The following is a 21,590-nucleotide window of genomic DNA, read 5'->3' as shown; positions in this document are numbered from 1 at the left end:
CCAGCACTTGGGAGGTAGAAAAGGGAAGGTCAGGAGTTCAAGGTCATCCTTAAGCTTGTTAGCAAGTCTAAGCATGGCCTGGGATTCTTGAGACCCTGACTCAAAGAAAAAAAAAATAAGTATTTAACTTAACATTTTTAAATTGCACAGGAATTTAAATGCTTTGAAACTCAAAGTCTATGGGGTGGATGGAGGATGGTGGGAAGAATTTAGCAAGTTCTGAAAGCTGCTGTATGCCCAAGATCCATGAGAAGTGAGAGCCATGATTAAAAACTTGCAGAATTACCCCTGCCTCAGAGAAAAAGGAACTGTCTCCAGGTATACTGGCTGGTTTTGTGTGTCAACCTGACACAAGCTGGAGTTATCACAGAGAAAGGAGCCTTCCACGAGGAGATGCCTCCATGAGATCCAGTTGTAAGTTATTTTCTCAATTAGTGACCAAGGGCTCCTTGTGGGTGGTGCCATCCCTGGGCTGGTAGTCCTGGGTTCTATAAGAGAGCAGTCTGAGCAAGCCAGGAGAAGCAAGCCAGTAAGGAACATCCCTCCATGGCCTCTGCATCAGCTCCTGCTTCCTGACCTGCTTGAGTTCCAGTCCTGACTTCCTTTAGTGATGAACAGCAATGTGGAAGTGTCAGCTGAATAAACCCTTTCTTCTCCAACTTGTTTCTTGGTCATGATGTTTGTGCAGGAATAGAAATGTTGACTAAGACACCAGGGGTTGAATGGCTCAATCAAAATCTAAGAGGTCAAAGAAAAAAAAAAGTAGGAATCAAACCAGGATCTTTCTAATCATTTTTAATACTAACTGCTAAGTTTACAGGATCTAGAATCGCCTAGGAGACCAGCCTTGGTGGGGAGGACTCCCTTTAACTGCGGTTGGTAAGATGAACAAGAAGGCCAGCTGGACAACAGAATTCATGGCTCTCTGCCTCCTGACTGCAGTACCAGTGACCAGCTGCCTCACGCTCATGCTACCCCTGAGTTCTCTACCACAATGGACCATGGTTGAACTGTGAGCCACTTACACCCTTTTTCCCTTAAGGAGCTTGTGTGGGATGTGTTGTCATAGAAACAAACCAAGTAATTAACATAGTGCTGCATTGAAACAGTTCAAAATTCTACTCCATCTTTTTTTTTTTTTAATCTGGAATTACTCCACCTCTTCTTTAAAAAGTGCGTTTAACTTCCAGGTTCCCCTTTCAGAGTAGATGTGATCTCCGATCCTTCCCTAAAGGAAACATTGGTTAAAACCTCAAGATCATGAGGGTCCCCAAAGAGCATTTCACCTGATGGAAAGTGCAAAGCCCAGAGGAGATGGGTGGATATGTGAGTGTGTCTGGGGTAGGGGATTGAGGGGGTGGGGATCAGAGCAGCGGAAGCAATGAGGGATGAGGCGACTAGATCGCAGCTGGGAGAGACATCCAGAGGACTGGGGCTTTTAACATTGACACTGGGGATTGCCACAGAGGCTCTACATGGGGCAAAAGGTGATCTGCATGGCTGCCATGTGCACCTGGATTGCCAAGGAAAGCAGAAGCAGGCGGATATGCTAAGCCAGTGCCATGATTTAGGTGAGAGAGGTTAGGGCTCAACTGAGGGGAAGCTAAGGAATAGGCAGACACTGGACACCATGAGAGAAGAACCCACAGGAACCTCCAGGGAGAGAAGCGTGCAGTGAGAGATGCTACGGCAACTTAAGATCCTCAGTCTAAGTAACTGAGGGGAAAAGCCAGGTAGAGTAGAACAGGCTAGGAGAAGATGCTATAGTTTTGGGTCTCAAATACCCACAAAGGGCTGGGATTACACATCTGTAATCCCAGCACTCGTGAGGCTAAGGCAGGAGCATTATGAGCCAGAGGTCAGCCCGCAACACAGAGACAGACACAATCTAAAACTTAAAACCCTCTCAAGGTCAGTAGTTAAAGCTTTAGTTGCCAGCTTCTGGCAGGCACATCTGGAAGGAGACAAAACTGTGAAAAGACGGGGCCTTAGTGAGAGGCATGTGCCCTTAAAGAAGGGGCGGGGAGGGGTACTAGGACCCTGAGCTCTTCCTCTATCTTCTTCCCTGTTGCTACAATGTTGCAACAAGGCAGGCTCTCTGACATGATGAACTTTCTGCCCTACCGCAGGCCCCCAACCAACAGCCAAACAGGCTGAAGCTGTTTAAGTCATGAGCCTGCTCCATGACAGTTCATCTTCTCAGGATCTTGTCACAGCAGAAGGAAGCTAACATGAAAGATTGGGGATCCAATGCTAGACATGCCAGGTTTGAGTGTGTCCACAGGACATTAATGTGACTAGGAACGGGGTGTGGGAGGGGGTAACTGGATACTTGAGTCTGCAGTCAAGCAAGGTAAGCTAGAGGCACTGACATGCCACTCCTCTCTCTGAAGGAGGCATTTAAATGCAGACTTCTCAAGCATGGTCTATGCATGCCAAGGAAAGCCAAGGGCCTCCAACACTGAGGGATCAGAAAAACAGGAAGAAGCTCAGAAAGGTATTAAGAGTAGTGAGCTGAGTTGGGAAGAAATGAAGAAAAGTGTGTGACCTGAAAAAGGGAGGGTTCCTTGGAAGGAAAAAGCAGCAAGCAAGGAGCCAGCAAGAGGGCATTTGCAAGATAAACAAAAGGAATTAGAAGCTTCAGTAAATATAGACCAGGGAGGTTGCTCAGTGGTTAAAGCACTTGCGACACTTTCAGAGGGCCAGAGTTCAGATGTCCACAGCTCACAATAAACGAGGGGTGGGTGAGGTAAGCCTGCCTGTAATTTCGGTCTCAGAAACTTGAGGCAGGATCCCTAAAGCCAGGAGGTGAGAAAGACAAGGCACACAGGTGAACTCCGGGTTTGATTGAGAGACCTTGCCGCAGAGACCAAGATGAAAAAGTGAGTGAGGATAATTCCTGATATCAATTCCAGGCTTCTACACACACGCATGCACATGCATGCACATCACTATGCAGCTATACCCTGAAAACATGTATGCACATGAAAAACATGTATGCACACACATACACACATGCAAAATGGAAAAAATGAGAATTAAACCAATAACTAAATCAGAACTGGATCATGCTACTTTTTTTTTTAAAATGTATTTAGGGAATAAGACTGGGATTCGGAATAAAATTGGAATTATATATAACACTATCATGCGCTCCTGTTTCAAGGACAGAGGAGGGGACACTGGGTTTCACACACTTCGCAAGGTAAAGGTTCTTTTTGAACTAGACCAGAGCAGGGAGAAGGTGGAAAAAGTCCAGCTATAGTTGAGTTTTAGAATGAGGTCCGTAAAGATGTGAACAGAGACACGCTTTCACCCGTCATAGCATCCAAGCAGGGGCATTGTATCCGAGCAGTTAGAATTAAAAGGCAGAAAGGGTCCAGAGCTCACTGGTGAAGGAGGCACGCTGTTCATGAAGCTCCATGCCCTCTCCTACCTCTTTACACCGTGACTCTGCTTTGTTTCTGCTGCCTGTGTGGGCTTCTGTGTCCACTCAGCTGTTAGGTGCCTTCCCTTCTGCTAGTGGTAGCTCCAGAGAGCCCGAAAGCAGTGTGTTCTCTCTCCAGGAGAACTTCTTTCCACCATTTTCCATCTTATGGACTTTAGCATTGAGCTGACCAGCCTGCCGCCTCTTCCCGCTCCATCCTGGAAACCCTACTCCGACGTGAGTGCAAGCGGTGTGTGTGTGGGGGGGGGGATGTGTGTCACAACCAGCACACAAGCTGGATGAGAACTGTTCCCTGGAGCTGACCTAAAGATACCCAGGATTGCTCAGCCTTCATCGACGCCTGGAGACCTCCATGCGCCAACTCCCTCAGATGCCGTCTTTAGCGAGAGCCACATCCCTTTGCTGGAGTGTAAGTGATAACCCGGCCCACCACTTGGCGGGTAGACTTTGTCCGTCTCCAAGTGCCTAGCAAGACCTCAGGCCATCACTGTGTTTGTTGGTCCTTACCATAATGCATCTGCCAGGGCAAGGACTAACCAAAACCTAGAGAGACTCCATCAGAATGAGACCTCAGAGCACGGGCAGAGGTCGGTCATGTAGCTACAAACTAAGGGCACCGAGAGTTAGCAGCCTCCATCAGACGCTAAAACAATCAAGGCAGGCTTCTTCCCAGCATCTCGGAGGGAGTATGGGCCTGCTGTATTAGGATTCAGACTTCTAGTCTCCAGAGTGTATAAGTGAGTGTCAAAAGACTCAAAGCCTTCCATTCACCCCAGAGAAACCCAACTAACATCCTAATGCTGGCTCACACTGCAGGGCACACTTCTTGACAATTTTGTCCCCTCCAAAATTCATGTTGAAATCTCACTTGTCAATATCCGGTATTTCAGGAAGTGGGACCTAGTAATCACATCGCTTGGGCCTGGGCCCTTCTCCCTGGATTGTCCACATTCTTGAAGGTAGGAGGGTTTTCTTACTACAACAAAACTGAGTCTGCTCCTGTGAGGAGACTCAGAGAGGCTCCCAGAGAGGCTGCCCAGAGAGGCTGCCTACGGCCTGTCTTCTCGTGTCATCTCTTAGATTTCTCGGACTTAAAAACCCTGAGAAGAAACAAATCTGTGTTCTTTATGGACCGAGGGGCCAAGGATGTAACAACGCAAAGAAAGAAAAAGCCCACCTCCTAATTGAAGACTAAGAGGTCCGAGAACCACTGGTACAAGAATGACAATCACAAGTGCTTTATCAAGTAGGCTGGGCTAAGTCCAGTGAGCCAGAAGTTCACTGTAGCGACAGTACCAAGATGGGAGCCATGGTTTAAGTGGAGCCTTTGAACTGTGTTAAACAAGAACAAGGTGAAAATCCTCCCTCTACATAGATGTTTAGATCTGTCTGAGCTGGTAAGATTTGTGAAGAGACGAAAAGAAGGTGACAGAGCAGAAGAGGAGGAGGGTAGGAAAGGCACAGGTGGATGCATGTGCGAATGGGAAATCTGTACATGTACATACACACATGTACATATGGATCTTTTATTAACTTACTAACCAGATACAGATACACCAACGTAGTCACGCCAGGTATACCAGTTTTTAAATATGGTGAGAATAGAATTAACAAGCTATCTGGACACCCACCCCAGCTCCGCTATAGGATACCCTAACTCCTCCCATATCTCTGGGCAAATAACTCTCTCTGTCATTTTGGACACACCACTTCAGTGCTGTGGATTTTCAGTGCTCCAATTCGTAAAACTATCTAAGATTCATTTTTCAGCTCAGTTTCCACAGATATGGACTATAAAGAACTAGGGAAGCCAGGCTCTGGTCAATACTGACTTCATCTACACCTTTAATCCTGGCGCCCAGAAGGCAGAGCTCTCAGCTAGCCTAGTCTACATAGTGAGGTCCAGAATATCCAGGGCTACATAGAGAGACCCTGTTTCAAAAAAAAAAAAAAGATCCAGAAAGAGAAAGGAAGGAGGCGTGCTTAGAAAAACAACATAAAACAGATTTTGGGACACAGTTGAATCTTCCCAACAATTGTTAGCTGTTTTAAAAAAGCTGAAAGGCTAGAGTGAGTGAGTGTGTGTGTGTGTGTGTGTGTGTGTGTGTGTGTGTGTGTGTGTAGACAGTAGAGCACTTGTCTGCTATGCAAGACACCCAAGATTCTAACCCCAGAACTACAAAAAATACAATTATACCAAGACAGAACTATCAGGGATCTATAGCTCACTAAGTAAGACTGAGAAAAAAGATTAGCCACCACTGCTATTAAAATCCAATTATTAGCTTCATGTATTTCATATCCTCACTATTTTTATTTTCTTCAATAGCGATGATTTCTTTCAGTCTTTTCTATCCAAAACCCATACCTCTCTCACAAAGCCATCACTTTCTTGGCCTGTATCTAAGACACTCTTCACTCCAACCAAGAAAGATGTTCTTTCTTTAAAAGTAAAAATATGTCCAAAATGACCTCGGCTCTGTATGTCTGTGAATGGGAAATAATTTTCTAAGACATCGAGCAGTTGAGGCACAAGATCACACTAACTCCAGTTCTTATCACCATGTAAGTGACTTTAACAGAGCAGAGCAAACCTGGACATGTGCCCAGATCTGGGAAAGTGACTGGGTTACTTAGGGAGTGTAATTTGGGGTTCACTCATCCATTCCATATTTATGTCTCAAAGGAGCTGTGGAGGCCTCATATTAACTGCATAGTGAGTGGGGCTCTACTCAGCACAAAGTCTAAGAGGCATCTTCTGTCGGATGGAGTGTGAGTGGGGTCACATAGCTCGGACAATCTCTCCCTGAGGACCCTGAGCCTCCCCTTGACTCTACCCCCACGTACAGCCTGAGAAGGCTTTGCAAACCAGCACTTATGGTTTAATCCAAATGTATTTGTAACACCATCTAAGCTGGTGTTGTGGACCTGAGTCACTGGGTTCTGCATCAGCCTGGAAGCCCATGAAAACCAAAGGCAGTGCCAAGTCTCTCTTTCAGCAGAGAAAGGGGCCGAAAATTCCCACTCTGAACTATCCTGTCTCTGTCCCAGCAACATCTCTGAAATTAAAAGGAATCAACAATATGACCCGTTATTCTGTGGGTAGAACTGACCTGAACTTCACCCCAACGCCTCCACCCTCCCAAAGACATTTCTATAAAGGACAGGATGGACTGAGGGTGCCCACCACACCCATGGGGAGACATCCTCCTATGGCTAAAAATGAACTTTCGCTGCACAGTCCCAGTTGCCATAGCATCTTTATAGTGAAAGGAAACAGATTGTCAGAACCCCTAGTCCTGACTTAAGGCCACAGTAAACACTAAAACACACCAGGAAACCTCCAGCAGCCATGCAGACGATCCCTTACTCTCCAGATAGCCTATAAATACACTTCCAAGTTATGACTTCAAAAGACCTTCCTATTTTCACTCTCTCCACCCACCAATTTTCTGAGAATTACATGCTGGGCCAAATATATGGCCGACCAAGCAAGAGGGACCCGGGCTAGGGTTTCTCTCTCCTGCTGTCGACAGGCACACACCCTCAACTGGGACGGCGTGTGCTTGGAGTTCAGGCTCTAATGAATGTCACCACCCAAGTCCCTCACTCTGCTTAAACAGGGGGCTGCTTACCCAGAACTGCAACGATTCTCCCCACCCACCCCCTCCCCAAAAGCTCAAGACAAGCCTCAGGAACAAATAATACTGAAGAGTGAACGGCAAATTAGAAGGCAGAAAAATAAAGCCTTACTCTGCTAAAAGCCGCATTTGGTAGAATAACCAGGAAACAACAAGTATACAATCTCAGACACATTTCAATTTCCCATTCCACCCTGAAAGAAACGGACTGGAGAGGTGAGCAACAGTCACTCACATTTTAACAGGATCAGACTGAGACAGGACACTTTCTTCAGGTAACTTGAGGGGAGTACAGGGGGGCAGGGGGTGCTGGTGGGTGGGGTGGGGTGGTGAACCCTTCCATACAAATCAGCCTGGAGAATTTTCAACTCATAAAATATTCTAAAGCAACTGTAACGCATCACCTCGAGGTGTCTGAAGTCACATACACACTAAGCTTTGAGATAAGAATTCTTTGAGATAACTCACGCTGAGGATAAACTAACGTGAGGCAAAGCCCCGAGGACGGGCTGCCAAGGGAAGCTTCAGAGAAACGAATCTTCCCAGATAAATTAAGTCTCAACTCACAAGGACAGACAAACATTTTTATAACCTTACCTTGGTCAGAACGATGGCTGTGGCCGGTTGTTCTCCGGAGCTTTTGCTTAACAAAGTTCCACCCAGCTAGAAGCTACGCTCTGTCTTCCTTCTGCCCGGCTGAGCCAGGAAACGGTGTCTAACACTTCGACTGCTCAGCCGTTGAGAGCTAAAAACGGATCCTGTGCAATGCTGGATATATTTCTGTCTGCTCGTTACACACCCTCATCATGTTCAATTTTTTCCATTGATGGAACGCTATGAGGCAGACTTAACCAGAAAGCGGTTTTTCCGTGGGCTGCCTGGAGTGATTACCCGGGACAGCCTGCCACCATGCCTGCCTCAGAGACACCGGGCTGCCCATGACTAGGCTCTTGTTGGGCCAGCAATCCACCATGACCACCGAAGTTCCATGGTAGTCTGGCTCTGAAGGTTACAAAATAAAGCCCTACTCACCAGGGCTGCCCTGGCGTCTTTTATAAAGCCGTGTAGCACTAAGAATACACACCTACCATCCTTGTGTTTGGGGAAGCAGTCAAAACCACAGATGGAATGCTATGGTCAGAAGAACTGCCTTCAGAGTGGCCCCGGGAAACGCTGCCTTGATTCGCAGAATATCAGATATAACCCTCACTCTGGGCTCCTTGTTGGAATCGGGCTCCCCTGCCCCCCCCTTACTTTAGCACAGCAACGGAGTCTTACATTCAAAGTCCTTGGAAACTAAATGCAGAGCCGTTTTATCAAGAGTATGTATTACATTACTGTAAATTAAGGCTATACAACAGAGGCAGAGTGTTCTGAAGTCTAACTGTAACCATTGATGAAAGATATTAAAAATAAAAATATACAAGGTTTTTTCTTTCAGGTCATTTTTTTTAAAGATTTATTTATTTACTATGGATACAGTGTTCTGCCTACATGTATGCCTACATACCGGAAGAAGATACCAGATCCCATTATAGATGGTTGTGAGCCACCATGTGGTTGCTGGGAATTGAACTCAGGACCTCTGGAAGAGCAACCAGTGTTCTTAACCTCTGAGCCATCTCTCCAGCCCCTAGGTCATTTCTATACTAGACTGTTGTTGTGTGATGAATAGAATTGAATTACATTTCTGATGTAGTGCTTACATTTCTGGGGTTATATTCCACAGAAGAACCAAAAGTCCTACACTTTCAGATATATGTATCGTATACAGTATACTGTATCTAAGTATACAGGCACATAACCCATCCTGAACATGTGGCAAGAGCTTTGTATGGCAACATTCTTATTTTAAACATGTGGCAAGGGCCCTTCAGATGGCTCAGGGAATTAAATTTCTAGCTGGTGCAAACATCATGAATGCTGGAACCCACATGAAACGGCCAGATACAGTGGGGTACGTCTGTTATCCTGGTACTTCTACACGGAGACAGGAGAAAATCTCCAGAAAGCTCTCAAGCCAGCTAGACTGCAGTACCCAGCACCTACCTCAGCAAGGTAGAGGTACAAACTGACACCGATAGCTGTCACCGACCCTACATACACTGTGGCATATGTGCACATACCAAAGAATTTTTAAGAAGTGAACGGAGCTAAATATGCCATCGGCGAGTTATTAAGGACCAGATTCTACTACAGTTAGATAAACTTTTAATTCCCTATTTGGATTTTAAGACATACCTTATTGATATGTACACATTCACACATACAAACCCACATTGAGAACAATATTTTACATAGCGTGGCACATACTTCAGATGCTTCATAACCTCAACTGGAAAAAATTGCAGAAAGGCATTTATAAAAAATAAATTAACATTAATAAAGTAATAATTTAACATTTATAAAGTAAATAGAATTGCCACTTTTTTTTTTTTAAATTAACACGGAGCCACAAACACTTTTAATACTGATGGAGTGGGTCTAAAAGTCACTCAACTCAGCCCCCACAGGGTACAGATTTAAACACAGATGTCTTAGCCTAACAGGTTGATGCATGCCTGTGTGTACCTAGCACCTGGGAGGCTGAGGTAAAAAATGGTGTCAGGAGTTGAAGGGTAGCCTGAGCTAGAGAATAAGATTCTGTCTCAAAGATAAATGATAGATAGCCGAGGTCAAAATGAAGGTACAAGGTGACAGAGCTGGTCAGCACAAGGAGTCGGAGCAAAGACACACCCTCAAGTAACCACAGCCTCTGGCTGAGTAAGAAGGTTGCCATGGAAACCAAGTCACAGAACACAAAGATTGGGAATTCCCCAAAGATGTATTTTTGAAAGGCCCTAGGTAAATACCAAAGGACTAAGAATACTGCCAACTCACTAACCTCCATTTCCCTTAAATCTGGCGGCATCTCCACTGCTACGTTTTAAAAAAATGAGCAGATCAGGGGAGGGGAGGTGGCTCAGGGGACCAAGGGCATACACAGAGGGACCTGAGTTCCATCCTTGGTCCCCACATAAAAGCTGGGTGTGACCAGGCATGCCTGGAAGCCAAGGCTAGAATGATGGGAGATGGGTGGATCTTCAGTCTAGTCAAAATGAGAAACTCCAAGTTCAGTGAGAGACCCTGTCTCAAAGAGATAGAAAAGATAACCAAAAGTCAAGGTCTGGGGCTGGAGACATGGCTCAGAGGTTACGAGCACTGACTGCTCTGCCAAAGGTCCTGAGTTCAAATCCCAGCAACCATATGATGGCTCACAACCATCTGGAATGAGATCTGATGCCCTCTTCTGGTGTGTCTGAAAAAAATAGCTACAGTGTACTTACATAAAATAAATAAATAAATCTTTTTTTAAAAAAGTCAATGTCTGGCTACCAGACTGGAACACACAGATACTTGCATGTGCATATACCACACATATACACACAAATTAAAACAAATAACATATACACATAAATAAATAAATCTAGAGTGGAGGGATAAAAAGCGCCCCGTGGAACTCTGACACTGGAAATGACTCCTAGATACACACAGGACAAAATTCTGCCTGGAGGTTAAAAGACCCAGAAGCTGCTGAGAGGAGACACCCTATCAGCACAATTTTGCTTGTCCGGAATCACATGAGCATCCATGGATTGTTCCTGCTTCTAGCTTTGAAGGTAATTCGGATCTCATGATACGTTTTGTAAGGAGATCCCGTTATGGCAGAACGAGCTGTGATAACAAATCCCTGCCAGCTATGGTCTGACATTTCCAGTGGACTTGGGATTACTGTTGAAGTCACCCTAGTAAGCTTAGTATGTGCCGGGTCACTGGAGCTTTGAGTGACATCAGAGAGTGTTTCAAGCTCCTTAGACATGGAGGCTTCAATAAAATATGCTCAATTAAAGTCTCCATCTCAAAATTCCAAAATGCAGAATATTTTTAAATCCGAAATCCAGGCTTCATCTTTTTATGGTTACATCACAAGATGGTGTGACAGGGCATATGTGTTAACTGGCATCTAAAATTAAACTCCTTGGCAATGATTCCTGAGAAGCATGTAAAGTGTTCACTTCAGAGGCATATAATGCAAAAGGATATAGTTAAAAGCAAATACCACAGACATGCTAACAATCACAGGATTTAAGTGACAAGTTGATGGATGGGGTTCTCACTATATAGTTTTTTGGATGCTGTTATATTTTCAGAGAAATTGCAAATTTTCTTAATAAAATGCAGGAATAAATGGCATATGTGTTCACACATGTCAGTCCATGGAAAACACTGTTTTCCTCAAATGCCTAGTCGAGACTAAACAAAACGTATCCTCTGACTGTATCAAGACTATGAATATTCTACACCGCGGGAGCACACATGTTTACAAAGGTGTGTTCAGGGGGCTTCTACATTGGAGAAGAGATGGAAGGTGTAAAATAATAAAACAATGTAGAAATTCTTCTAGAATAAACCGAAATCTGGCCATGGGTGAGTAGATAGGAAGGGCAAAAAGCCAGATGTTGAAGAGGACAGCCATGAAGGCCAGCCGTAGCAGTTCTAAGGCCTCCTTACATGCTGCGGGAGGTGGCAGGCGCACACGTAGCATCTATAGGAGACTAGGCCCATCAACAATCAGCCACAGATAAGAGGATCTTGGGAAACAGACTGTTCAGAGGAGCTACTGGCAATGGAGAGTTGCTGGAGGAGAGGAAGTCACTGTGTTCGGTGATGTAGCCACTGCCGATACCCATACTCTAGTGGACAGCTCCACAGCCATGCTCGTCCAGGCTGCCCTCTGACGAACCTCAGCATGTCACAGAGCAGAAGCAAAGCCATAATACAAAGGCATCGGAGTTGAACCTGGATGTGGTAGGAAGAGGGGTGTGAGTGGGGATGAGAGAAGGTGCCTGTGAGAAGTGCCACCAGAGTATACCACGTACAAGGGTGAAGTTGTCCGATGATCATTGTTTTTAGACGTTGAGAACTTGGTGGTGTTTGTTAGCATGCATAAGGCACTAGATTTGATATCCAGCCATGTACAAACATACATACGCGCATACATACATACACACACATACACACACAAACACATACACATATACAATAATTTATACAAACACATATGCACTACTATCTCACAAATAACAATGAAAAATAAAACTATGGTAAAGACAATGAGACAATCTCAGCTCCTAGGTCAGAGACTCACTGGACTAATATTAATACTCTCTGAACTCTATTTGCTTCATCATGAAATAGGGCGGGTAAGAGCAATACCTACCACAAATGAGAACAAAAATAAATGCACTAAGTATTTTTTAAAAGGCCAAGAAAATCTAAAATTCTTTTTTTTTTTTTTTTTTTTACAATTTTGATGACGGAAGGTACAGCCTCACACATGCTAAGTGCTCAAACACTGAACTCCACCCTTCAGTGTCAAAAGGCAGTCTTATAAAGTAATACGAGCTAATATCAATAACCTCTATGCTTAGAATGCAAGAAACTCAATCCTGTATCAGCCACCCTTGGAAGGTTACACACAGCAGTTCCTGAAAACGCAGCTCAGTGGAAGCATCCCTCACCACCGACAGATAACCAGCATAGAGTTAAAAAATAAAAACCTAAGAACAATAAACAGAAGTTAAAAGGATTAACTGCCCTTACCCAAACAAGATTCCTGAAGATTAATCCCTCACATGCATAAAAAAAAAAAATCCATTTCTTTGATATGGTCATACCAAAAAAAAAAAAAAGTTCCAGACACATCTTGCACAGAAGGACATTTCCCGTGTTGTCTGTGGCGTCCTTCAGACCACATGGGCTGAACCAACAGGGAATTGAGACCGAGCACCGGTAGAACCACACAGCATGCAAGAACCCAAAGGGTTTCAGAAATATTGCCTGGGTTGGTGAGTTTTCTCCCCAGCAAACCTAAAAGGATCTAAATCTACCAGGTTGTACCAAACACAAAGGCTTCAAACCAGCAGAGAAACTAGACAGAATGGAGAGTTAGCAGCTCGCTTGTCCAAAGACTTGCATGCCAGTTAAGATGCTGAAAACCCACACAAATACACAACAGACACGTTTTGTTGGCACCTCAGTTGTGGTACCCAGGAAGCTAACCAATTCACCCAGGGTCAAAGCATTACAGTCCGTCTGTCCTGTCTTCTGACACTGCCCTGTGATTTAAAAAAGAAAAAAGAAAAAAAAAAAAGCCTTAATTCCTCTGAGCCTGTCTCCCAGTCTGTAAAGTGGGAGCACCACCACTTGTCTCCATGGTCTCTGCAAGCATCACTTAAAACATTAAATGTAATCCATTTATTTCAAGGTCTGCCTACGAATGTAAATTGGAAGCTGGAGAGATAGCCCAGTGGTTAAGAGCACTGGGTGCTCTTCCAGAGAATCAGTATTTGATTCCTCGCCCACAGGGTGGTTCACAACTGTCTGTAACTACAATTCCAGGGCATCTAAAGCCGTCTTCTGGTCTCTATAGGCATTGTATGCACATAGTGTGCACACATAAATGCAGGTGAGACATTCATACTCATTTAAAAAAAACTTGAAAGATGAATGTAAGTCACATAGAGCTAAGATCATGTTAAGATCATTTATTACTAGAAAGGCTGTTGCTTTAAAATTGTTGGCATGCAGTGAATGCCCGGTAAATATGTTCATGAATGCATGAGTAGGGGATAAATGAGATGCAAAGGGTGTTTGTGGTAGAGCGGAAGTAAAGATGAAAGAAGATCGTGTGTCATGGTCTCAGTCTTTCTGCCAGAAGCATTTCAATCCCTGTTGAGAGAAGAGCAAGCTCAGGAAAGTAGCAGCAGTCCTGTCCGCCAGTACACGCCCAAAGGCACCTCAGGCAGCACTCGAAGGACGTCCCCAAGCATCCATGTTTACAGCACTCTTCCCGTAGCCAAGGGATGCAAGCAGGTTGGGAGGCTAGCAACAGACAGAAAGATCCATCAAAACACAGCATCTGTGCTCAGTGGAGTTTTGTTCAGCTTTAAGAATGAAATCAAGTCATTTGAGGGAACATGGACAGAACTAGCAATCATCATGTCAAGTGAAATAAGCCCAGACTTCAAATGACAAAGTATCACATGCTTTGTCATATGTGCAATCTAGACATTTAAAAAAAGGAAAAAAAGCCATGAAAATACAAAGGAGTCTCTTTGTGAAGAGGAAAGCGTCGACCAGGAGGAGAGGAGGTAAAAGAGGAAAAAAGGGGGTAATGGAGAGCTACAAACGATCAAAAAGACCACATACACACAAGAAAATACCATCAAGAAATCCACTATTTTGTACAGTGAATATATGCAAGCAATAAAACCGTCCCATGTGTGATCCCTGCCTGTCCATCAAACAGGAATTTCTGCTTGTAGTCCCTCAGCCAGCCTTCTGAGGCATTTCCCAAGCCAGGCTGCTTGGGGCTCAAGGGGATTTGTCAGCATCAGGACTGCCCTGCAATGGAGCCACGCTGCCCACTTGCCACAGGTTCCTGACTCTAGCTTTGAGGAGGCCCTGGAGGTGACAGGGGACAGCACTGCATAAGCCCCCAACATTGTTGCTGTATATTGAGTGAGGAATACATTTTTAACTTTTAAAGCAAGCTAGGAACAACTTCGAAATCTCTGAGTCAAAGAAAACTTAAACAATGTGCCACTTTAAAGCCAGACAGAGTAAATTTAAATTTCAAAATAGAAAAACTTTCTGAGTGTTTGAAAGATCTCAGATGTGGAGAGGGAAAAAAAAAAAGCCTTAAGAATCTGATCATTATGGAAATGAAGTTTGTGTCATGAATATTCATAAAATTCAAATGTCATCTTATTTACAAGTTCAAGTGTTATCTTGCATCATATAACAAGCAAATCTCACTGACTTTTTAAAAACCTCCATGTGAGTATGTGTGTGTGTGTGTATGTGTGTGTGTATGTGTATCTGTGTGTGTGTGCATACATACCACAGCACACATGTGGAGATCAGAAGACAACTTGTAGAAGTGATTCTCTTCCTCAATGTGAGCCCTGGGACTCAGGTATTCCGACCAGGTGACAGGCACCTTTACTCACTGAGCCATCTTGTAGCCCCAGACCTCACTAATTTAATAACTAATTACTTTTCTAAGAATAAGCAAGTATTACATGACATAAATTAAAATCTAAACCCAATTCTTCATAAGCTTTTCTTCACAAGAAAAGCTTTCTTCTATAAGTTAATACATCTAAACTAAATTAAATGTCACTTTGATGACAATGAAAGATAATGCTTTTAAGACCTCCATTTTGATTTCTTGCTATTGATGTGTATGTATTGTGTGTTTGCCTGTTTGTATGCATACACACATGTGGATGTTTTCAGAGGCCAGAAGAGGGCATAGGATCCCCTGGAGCTGAAATTACAGGCAGTTGTGAGCTGCTCAGTGTGGGCTCTGGGCAACTCTGGTTCTCTGAAAGAGTAGCAACTGCTCTTAACCCTAAGCCATCTCTCCAGTACCCACGGCCTCCATTTTGAAATTCAATTTACAATGTTTTGTGGTAATGCTTTATAAGCATGCTTTCTAAGTAAATGGTGATGTGACTGTGCAAGGCATGAAATGTGTACTTTTAAAAAGTCATGCTACTGAAAAGAAACCTACACACGGGTTTTAAGAGAAAAGAAACTTTGGGTGGAATTAAAAACAAAACAAAACAGAACAAACAAAATCTTATAGGAAGAAACACTCATGACTTTGTGGCCTCTAAACAGTAGCCATGCATGCTGTTTGTAACATAAAGGGCTACCCTTGAACATCTCAGAAAGTGAGCCTACCCTGCTCACTAAGTATAAAATGTAACTAAAGTGCTTTGTGTTGGGGGTGGTGGGGAAGTCCCCTACTCTTTTGTCTACTGTGGGACCCTTTTCTTCCTACTGGATTGCCTTGGCCCTACCTTAATCTGATGGTGTGTGCCTGGTTTTACTGGAGCTTGTTATATGATCTTCCTGTTCCTTTCTGAGGGGAGATAGGGATTGGGGGTGAGGTGGGGGGTTGGATCCGGGGAGAAGGAAAGTGAAAGGGATAGGCTGGGGCGAGCGGGGGAAGGAACTGTGGTCAGGATGTAGTATATTAGAGAATTAAAAACCCACAATTATTAAACCAGCCAAGGCCTCAAGTGGAGCGACTGGGACACCAACCCAGCCACAAAACCTTCAACCTACAGTTGAGTGTTCTAGGACCAGAGCCTAGCAGCCATCATAGTAGGTTTTCAGATTAAAGTGATACTGCTCAGGCTACAAAGTTCCTACTGAATGCAAGCCAGAGTCCATGAAAAAGTCCAACCTTCCTTTTAATTTGGTTCCCTCCATTGCCTGTACAGATGGGCGGTTCTCTTTTGTTTCAATGTGGTTTTGTTTTGTTTTGTTTTTGTTGTTGTTTTTTGTTTTGTTTTGTTTTGTTTTTTGAGACAGGGTTTCTCTGTGTAGCCCTGGCTGTCTTGGAACTCACTCTGTAGACCAGGCTGGCCTCGAACCCAGAAATCCGCCTGCCTCTGCCCCCCAAGTCCTGGGATTAAAGGTGTGTGCCACCGCTGCCCAGCTTGTTTCAATCTATTGAGCAGAGTGTGCCTCTTAGCACACTCTACTGTTAAAAATAAAATAATAAAAGAAAAGAAAAGCAGCTGAGAATACCTTGTGGTGGGCTAAGCATTTTAAAACTCTTACTAATTAATGTGACTCGACATTGTATGCTGGCTCACACTCTATACTACTCCTTCCAGCCTACACAGCTGAAGTCACTGGCCCTGAAGGTCCCTGCCCTACGCTGCATTCCCTCCAGGTCTACATCAAGGCATAAGCCAGAAGCATCCATACCTGTCCAATGAAACAAAGAAGCAAACCCAAGCGCTGTTCTCTCTAGAGCTCAGGAGGTTATGAGCAGAGTCCTGAGACTTCAGTTCAATTTTGGCTCCTGGCAAGGGCTGTGTCCAGGTGGAACTGGGGTCCACTAAAAAAGCCAGTCCTGGGGGTCCACACACATGGAAATTTAACACTCCTATTCCATCAAGCTGTGAGATTTTAAGGAAAAGAAAAGAGGAAGCTAGCCTAACTCAGGGTAAGGTTGTTTTTAAACCCAGCTGGTGACTAAATAGCTATAAATGGAAGTGTGGGGGGTGTGGATATGGCTCAGTGAGTAAAGAAAGCACTTGCCCAAAAGTGAAGGGCTCAGAGTTCAGATCCCAGCACCTACATAAAAACCAGGAAGGTGTAGCAGCTGCCTGTAATTCTACAATACAGAGGACAGAGCTGTGATCCCTAGAGCAAGCTGGCTAGATTCAAGTGAAAGACCTTGCCTCAGTATATAAGTCAGAGAATGAACAAGGAAGATGTTCTGGAATCCATATATATGTACACTACACACACACACACACACACACACACACACACACATGCACACACACACATGCACACACACACGCACACATATACACAGTGTTTCCCTAAAAACTCCAGTCTGACATAGACCTTCCCAGCAACTGTGAGAACCCTTTCCCACTAAAGTCCAGAAAATTGCACCTTGGAGAATGAGTTTATGGCCTACTTATGGAACATATGTGAGGGATTACTCACAGAAACACAGATGACCCCTGCCCCCCAAGCAGCAATACCACCCAAAAGTCTAGCCCCAGCATGGATGGTGATTTATCCAGAGCTAAATTGATGGAGTCCCCTTGCTTCAAGAAATCTTCCACAGGCTGCAAAACCTAACATTTCCAGAGTTCCTATGACTCCAGAGTCATATGAAATTAGGGCAGAATTCCATCCAAATGGCCAGGAGGTGCAGGGTTAGGGGGATGGCTGGAGTGTCCGGTGAAGGTTCAGTGACCCCTCCCCCCACTCCTTACTTCTGTAAGGGAAGGCCAACAGACAATGAAGCTGGGCTCAGGGGTCTTTGTAACACAGTTGTTCGGATGAGAATGATGGCTACTGTGTTCAGAGGACAGTATCCCACAGCATAGTTCAACCCCCAGAGTTTGTGTGAAGAAAAAAATAATCAGGTGTGGCACAGCCTATAATCCCAGAGCTGTATGCTGGAGGTGAAAACACATCAGTCTCTTGAACTCATAAGCCACTGAGCCTCGCTAAGTCAGCAAGCCAGGGCAGGGTCTCAATAAAAATTAAAAGGGACAGCTCCTTAGGTTGACCTCTGACCCACATGGGGACACATGGTCACATCACCACACACACACACACACACACACACACACACAAATGTCTGTTATGCACCATGGGAAATATAGGCTCTAGAACCAGGCAGCAATGAACTAGACAAGACCTCTAGCTCCAATGAAGACAAGAAGTTGATACACAAATACATGAACAGTCAAACAAGCAAAGCACCTATCAAGGAGGGACCAGCATTAAACAGAAAATTAAAATAGGGTGACAGAACTGGAGCTGCGAGATCATTGGATTGGGTGGTTTCTGGACCCTCGGAAGTGGATCCATGAGCTGAGAGCTAATTTTGTACTATGCAGTACTGGAAGTTTGCTTTGCAAGCACCAGTCTGCAAAGCAGCAGAGCTGCAGACCCTCCCAGCTTCCCAGCAGCCTCTTTCCCATACATTGCCTTGAGTGCTAGCCCCTCCAGCAACATGTCTACTAGGGAAGATGAGGAGGAAGACAAAGCCCATACAATGGGAGTCTATCGAACCTTGGTAGGTTCTTTATGTCCAGAGCTTGGGGCTTACCTGACCCCACAACTCCAGCCAGAAACTGTACTTTCTAGATGTTCTCAGGTGTAGGGGAGGGGTTCTACTTACTATGGAGTATGAACATGTCCCAATCGGTATCTAATATCCAAGACACTGCTCATGGGCTCCTTCCCCTCCATCTAGAGTTCTAGAGAGGGACGGGCCAGACTTCCACATGAGCAGATCATCCAGTTAAGTGTCTTTGTGATAATTTACTCAGACTGAAGACCATGCCTGCCAGATCCTCTGTATCAGCACTGAGGAATCCCCTGCCCTCCCCCCAACGCCATACCCTCCACAGCCACACAGGAATGTGGTCATTCAGCAAAGAGACCAGACTGACAGACGTTCACAGCCTGTGAGACACAGTGTCTCAAACTTACCCTTAAGTAGGGAGCCGTGTGTAGATAACACTTAGTCATTCATTTGTCCACAAGGAGCTGGCTGAAGAGGTATCTTGTCAATCACTCAGCCCTGCCAAACGACATCAAAGAGACAGAAGTAATGAGAGACAATTTTCCACAATTTGAGTTTTGTGGTTAAAAGTCAACGTCTCAGCATTATGCTATTTCAAAGACTTAATAGGAAAAAAAGAATATCTATGAAGAAATGTGTGCAGGGTTAAATGATTAACTAGAAAGAAAATCTGAGGGTCTCCTTCAATCCTAACTGGAGATGGAGGTTTACTGTTCCATTCCATAACTTCCTATTGATGAGAGGGACCCAGTGAGTGTGAACAGATGATAGGCAAGGGATGAAGAGAAGATGATGAGTAAGCAGGAGAGGGAGGAAAAAGGAGGCATAAATGGATAGGCAGGCAGGTAGACAAAAATGAACTAGTTAGATATAGGTGATAAGTCGATCGATGCAAAGGCAGGTAATTAGCAAGTACAGGATAAAGAGAAAGACAAGACTGGCATGGTTAGCCTAGGGTGATCAACCATCTAACTACTCCAGGAGCTGTACTTAGAGTGTACAACAATGTCTGTGGTCACACTGAACTTCATTCAAACAGAGAGTAGTCAAAACAGAGGGTGAAGTTAGGGAAATACCCTAGAGAGAGACATGCTGTGTAGATAGGCAAGATCATCAGACAGACAGCAACAAGTGACCACTTTAAAACAGAAGAACAGGAAATGGCTGGGTGAGCCCAAGGTAGAGAGAAGATCCCCTAGGCAGAGTGTCTAACCAGGACTCTAGTAAGGCCAGTATGTCTCAAAGAGTTATCATGGATTACAAAGTAGAACCCACATGCGTGGCGAGTCTAAAAGGATCAGGGTTTTACTCTTGGCAAACAGGCAGTATCTAGGTCCTCTCAGATTACAGAGAGTAAAACCTATGTTTGGCATGCTCCCCAGAGATGTACTCATGGCCTATTAATTAGCACACCAGAAACTCCACACACCCGCCACGAAACAGCCTTCGGAGAGTGAGGAGGGAAGGGTGGGCTTGCCATTTTTTGTCTGTTTCTTTTTTGTTTAGAACTGGGGGCTTGTTATATTGCCTAGGCTGGGTTCCAGTTCCTGAGCTCAGCAGGTCTCCCACCTTGGATCCTGCCCAGTGAGAGACTTGACTTAGGTTAAGGCCTGACAGAACCTCCAACACACACAATAGGCAGAGAGGAATATCTCAAATTCTCAGAACCACATTTTAGATCGCAGAGCTTTTGGGATTGTTGTATAGATTTCACCAATAGTTTCTGAATGCTAACAATGAAGCTTAGATTCTGGATTTCTGAACTGTAAAGGCTCAGCAGGGGTCCTCTCAGACTACAGAGAGTCTATGTTTGGCATTCTCCCTCTATACATTAGGTACAGAGGATGCACTGGAGACTCTCTATCTTTGACAGAACACTGACCATGGAGCCCGTAGGCTGACTATGGAGCCTGTAGGCTGACTCTGCCGTGCAGGCCCTGCTTCCATCAACTTCTGAGGTCAGCATGTCTCTGGCCTCTGGTGTTCTCACCTATAGGATGGAAATGCTATCCATCATTGTAAGTATTGGATGTGAGAGAGCAGAGAAGTACTTGGTTAGGTGGTTAGAACAAGTGAAATGTTCTAAGCAGGAATGGATGGGGTCAACCCCCTTCCACTGGAAACAATCACCACTGGCAGATACTTGATTATCCTGGTGCATTCTATAGGGACACAGCTAGACGGTGAGGTGCGTCCTCATGGGGATAACAGCTTTAACTTGATGGCCCAGGATACCGCAACTGGTATGGTCCTTCTAAAAACATCCCAAGCCGAGTATGGTGGCTCATACCAGTAATCCTAACACTAGAAGACTGAGGTAGGAGGGATAGCCCAGTCTGCCTCCAGAATGAGATCTTGTCTCAAATCCAAACTAACAACAACGAAAAATAACAACAACAACAACAAAAAAAACAAAAACAAAAACAAAAAACCCTTCAAGCTAGCAAATAAAGGCACTTGTTACCAGGCCCTATAACCTGAGTTCTGTCCCTAGGAACCACACAGTGGAAAGATAAAACTGAGCCCCACAGGTTGTCCTTTGATGTCCCTGGGTACACACATTGCAAACAATAAATAAACGTAAACAAATAATTTGGTTGTTTCTTTTGTTTCTTTGTTTTAGACAGCCCTGACTGGTCTGAAGAGTGATATATACACCATGCTAGCTTCAAAGTCACAGAGATCCTCCTGCCTCTGCTCCCAAAAGCTGAGATTGTAGGCATATGCCACCTTGCCCAGTTACACACAAACATGAAACCCACCCATTCCCTTTACTCCGCAGAAAATAATTTAAAACCACAAGAGATAGCTGAAA

The 21,590-nt window shown here is 44.5% G+C and overlaps 2 protein-coding genes across 4 annotated transcripts in view; both read right to left on the bottom strand.

Moving 5' to 3' along the window:
- The window catches only part of Tiam2 (TIAM Rac1 associated GEF 2), a 122,725-nt gene extending 114,602 nt beyond the window's left edge, over positions 1 to 8,123 (bottom strand). Inside the window, exon 1 of one of the 2 annotated variants that reach the window (XM_031353062.1) lies at positions 7,687 to 8,123. The gene's annotated coding sequence lies outside the window, so the exon portion shown is untranslated. The remainder of the gene's footprint in view (positions 1 to 7,686) is intronic. The other variant, XM_031353061.1, reaches the window with a different exon arrangement.
- The window catches only part of Scaf8 (SR-related CTD associated factor 8), a 307,179-nt gene that overhangs the window by 11,340 nt on the left and 274,249 nt on the right, over positions 1 to 21,590 (bottom strand). For both annotated transcript variants that reach the window (XR_004113422.1, XR_004113423.1), the window contains one exon: positions 19,183 to 19,273. The gene's annotated coding sequence lies outside the window, so the exon portion shown is untranslated. The remainder of the gene's footprint in view (positions 1 to 19,182; positions 19,274 to 21,590) is intronic.

This window comes from Mastomys coucha, unplaced genomic scaffold (assembly GCF_008632895.1).
Source record: "Mastomys coucha isolate ucsf_1 unplaced genomic scaffold, UCSF_Mcou_1 pScaffold5, whole genome shotgun sequence".
Lineage (NCBI taxonomy): Eukaryota > Metazoa > Chordata > Mammalia > Rodentia > Muridae > Mastomys > Mastomys coucha.
The sequence above is the reverse complement of the archived record's forward strand: the minus strand, read 5'-3'. Positions and strand labels throughout refer to the sequence as shown.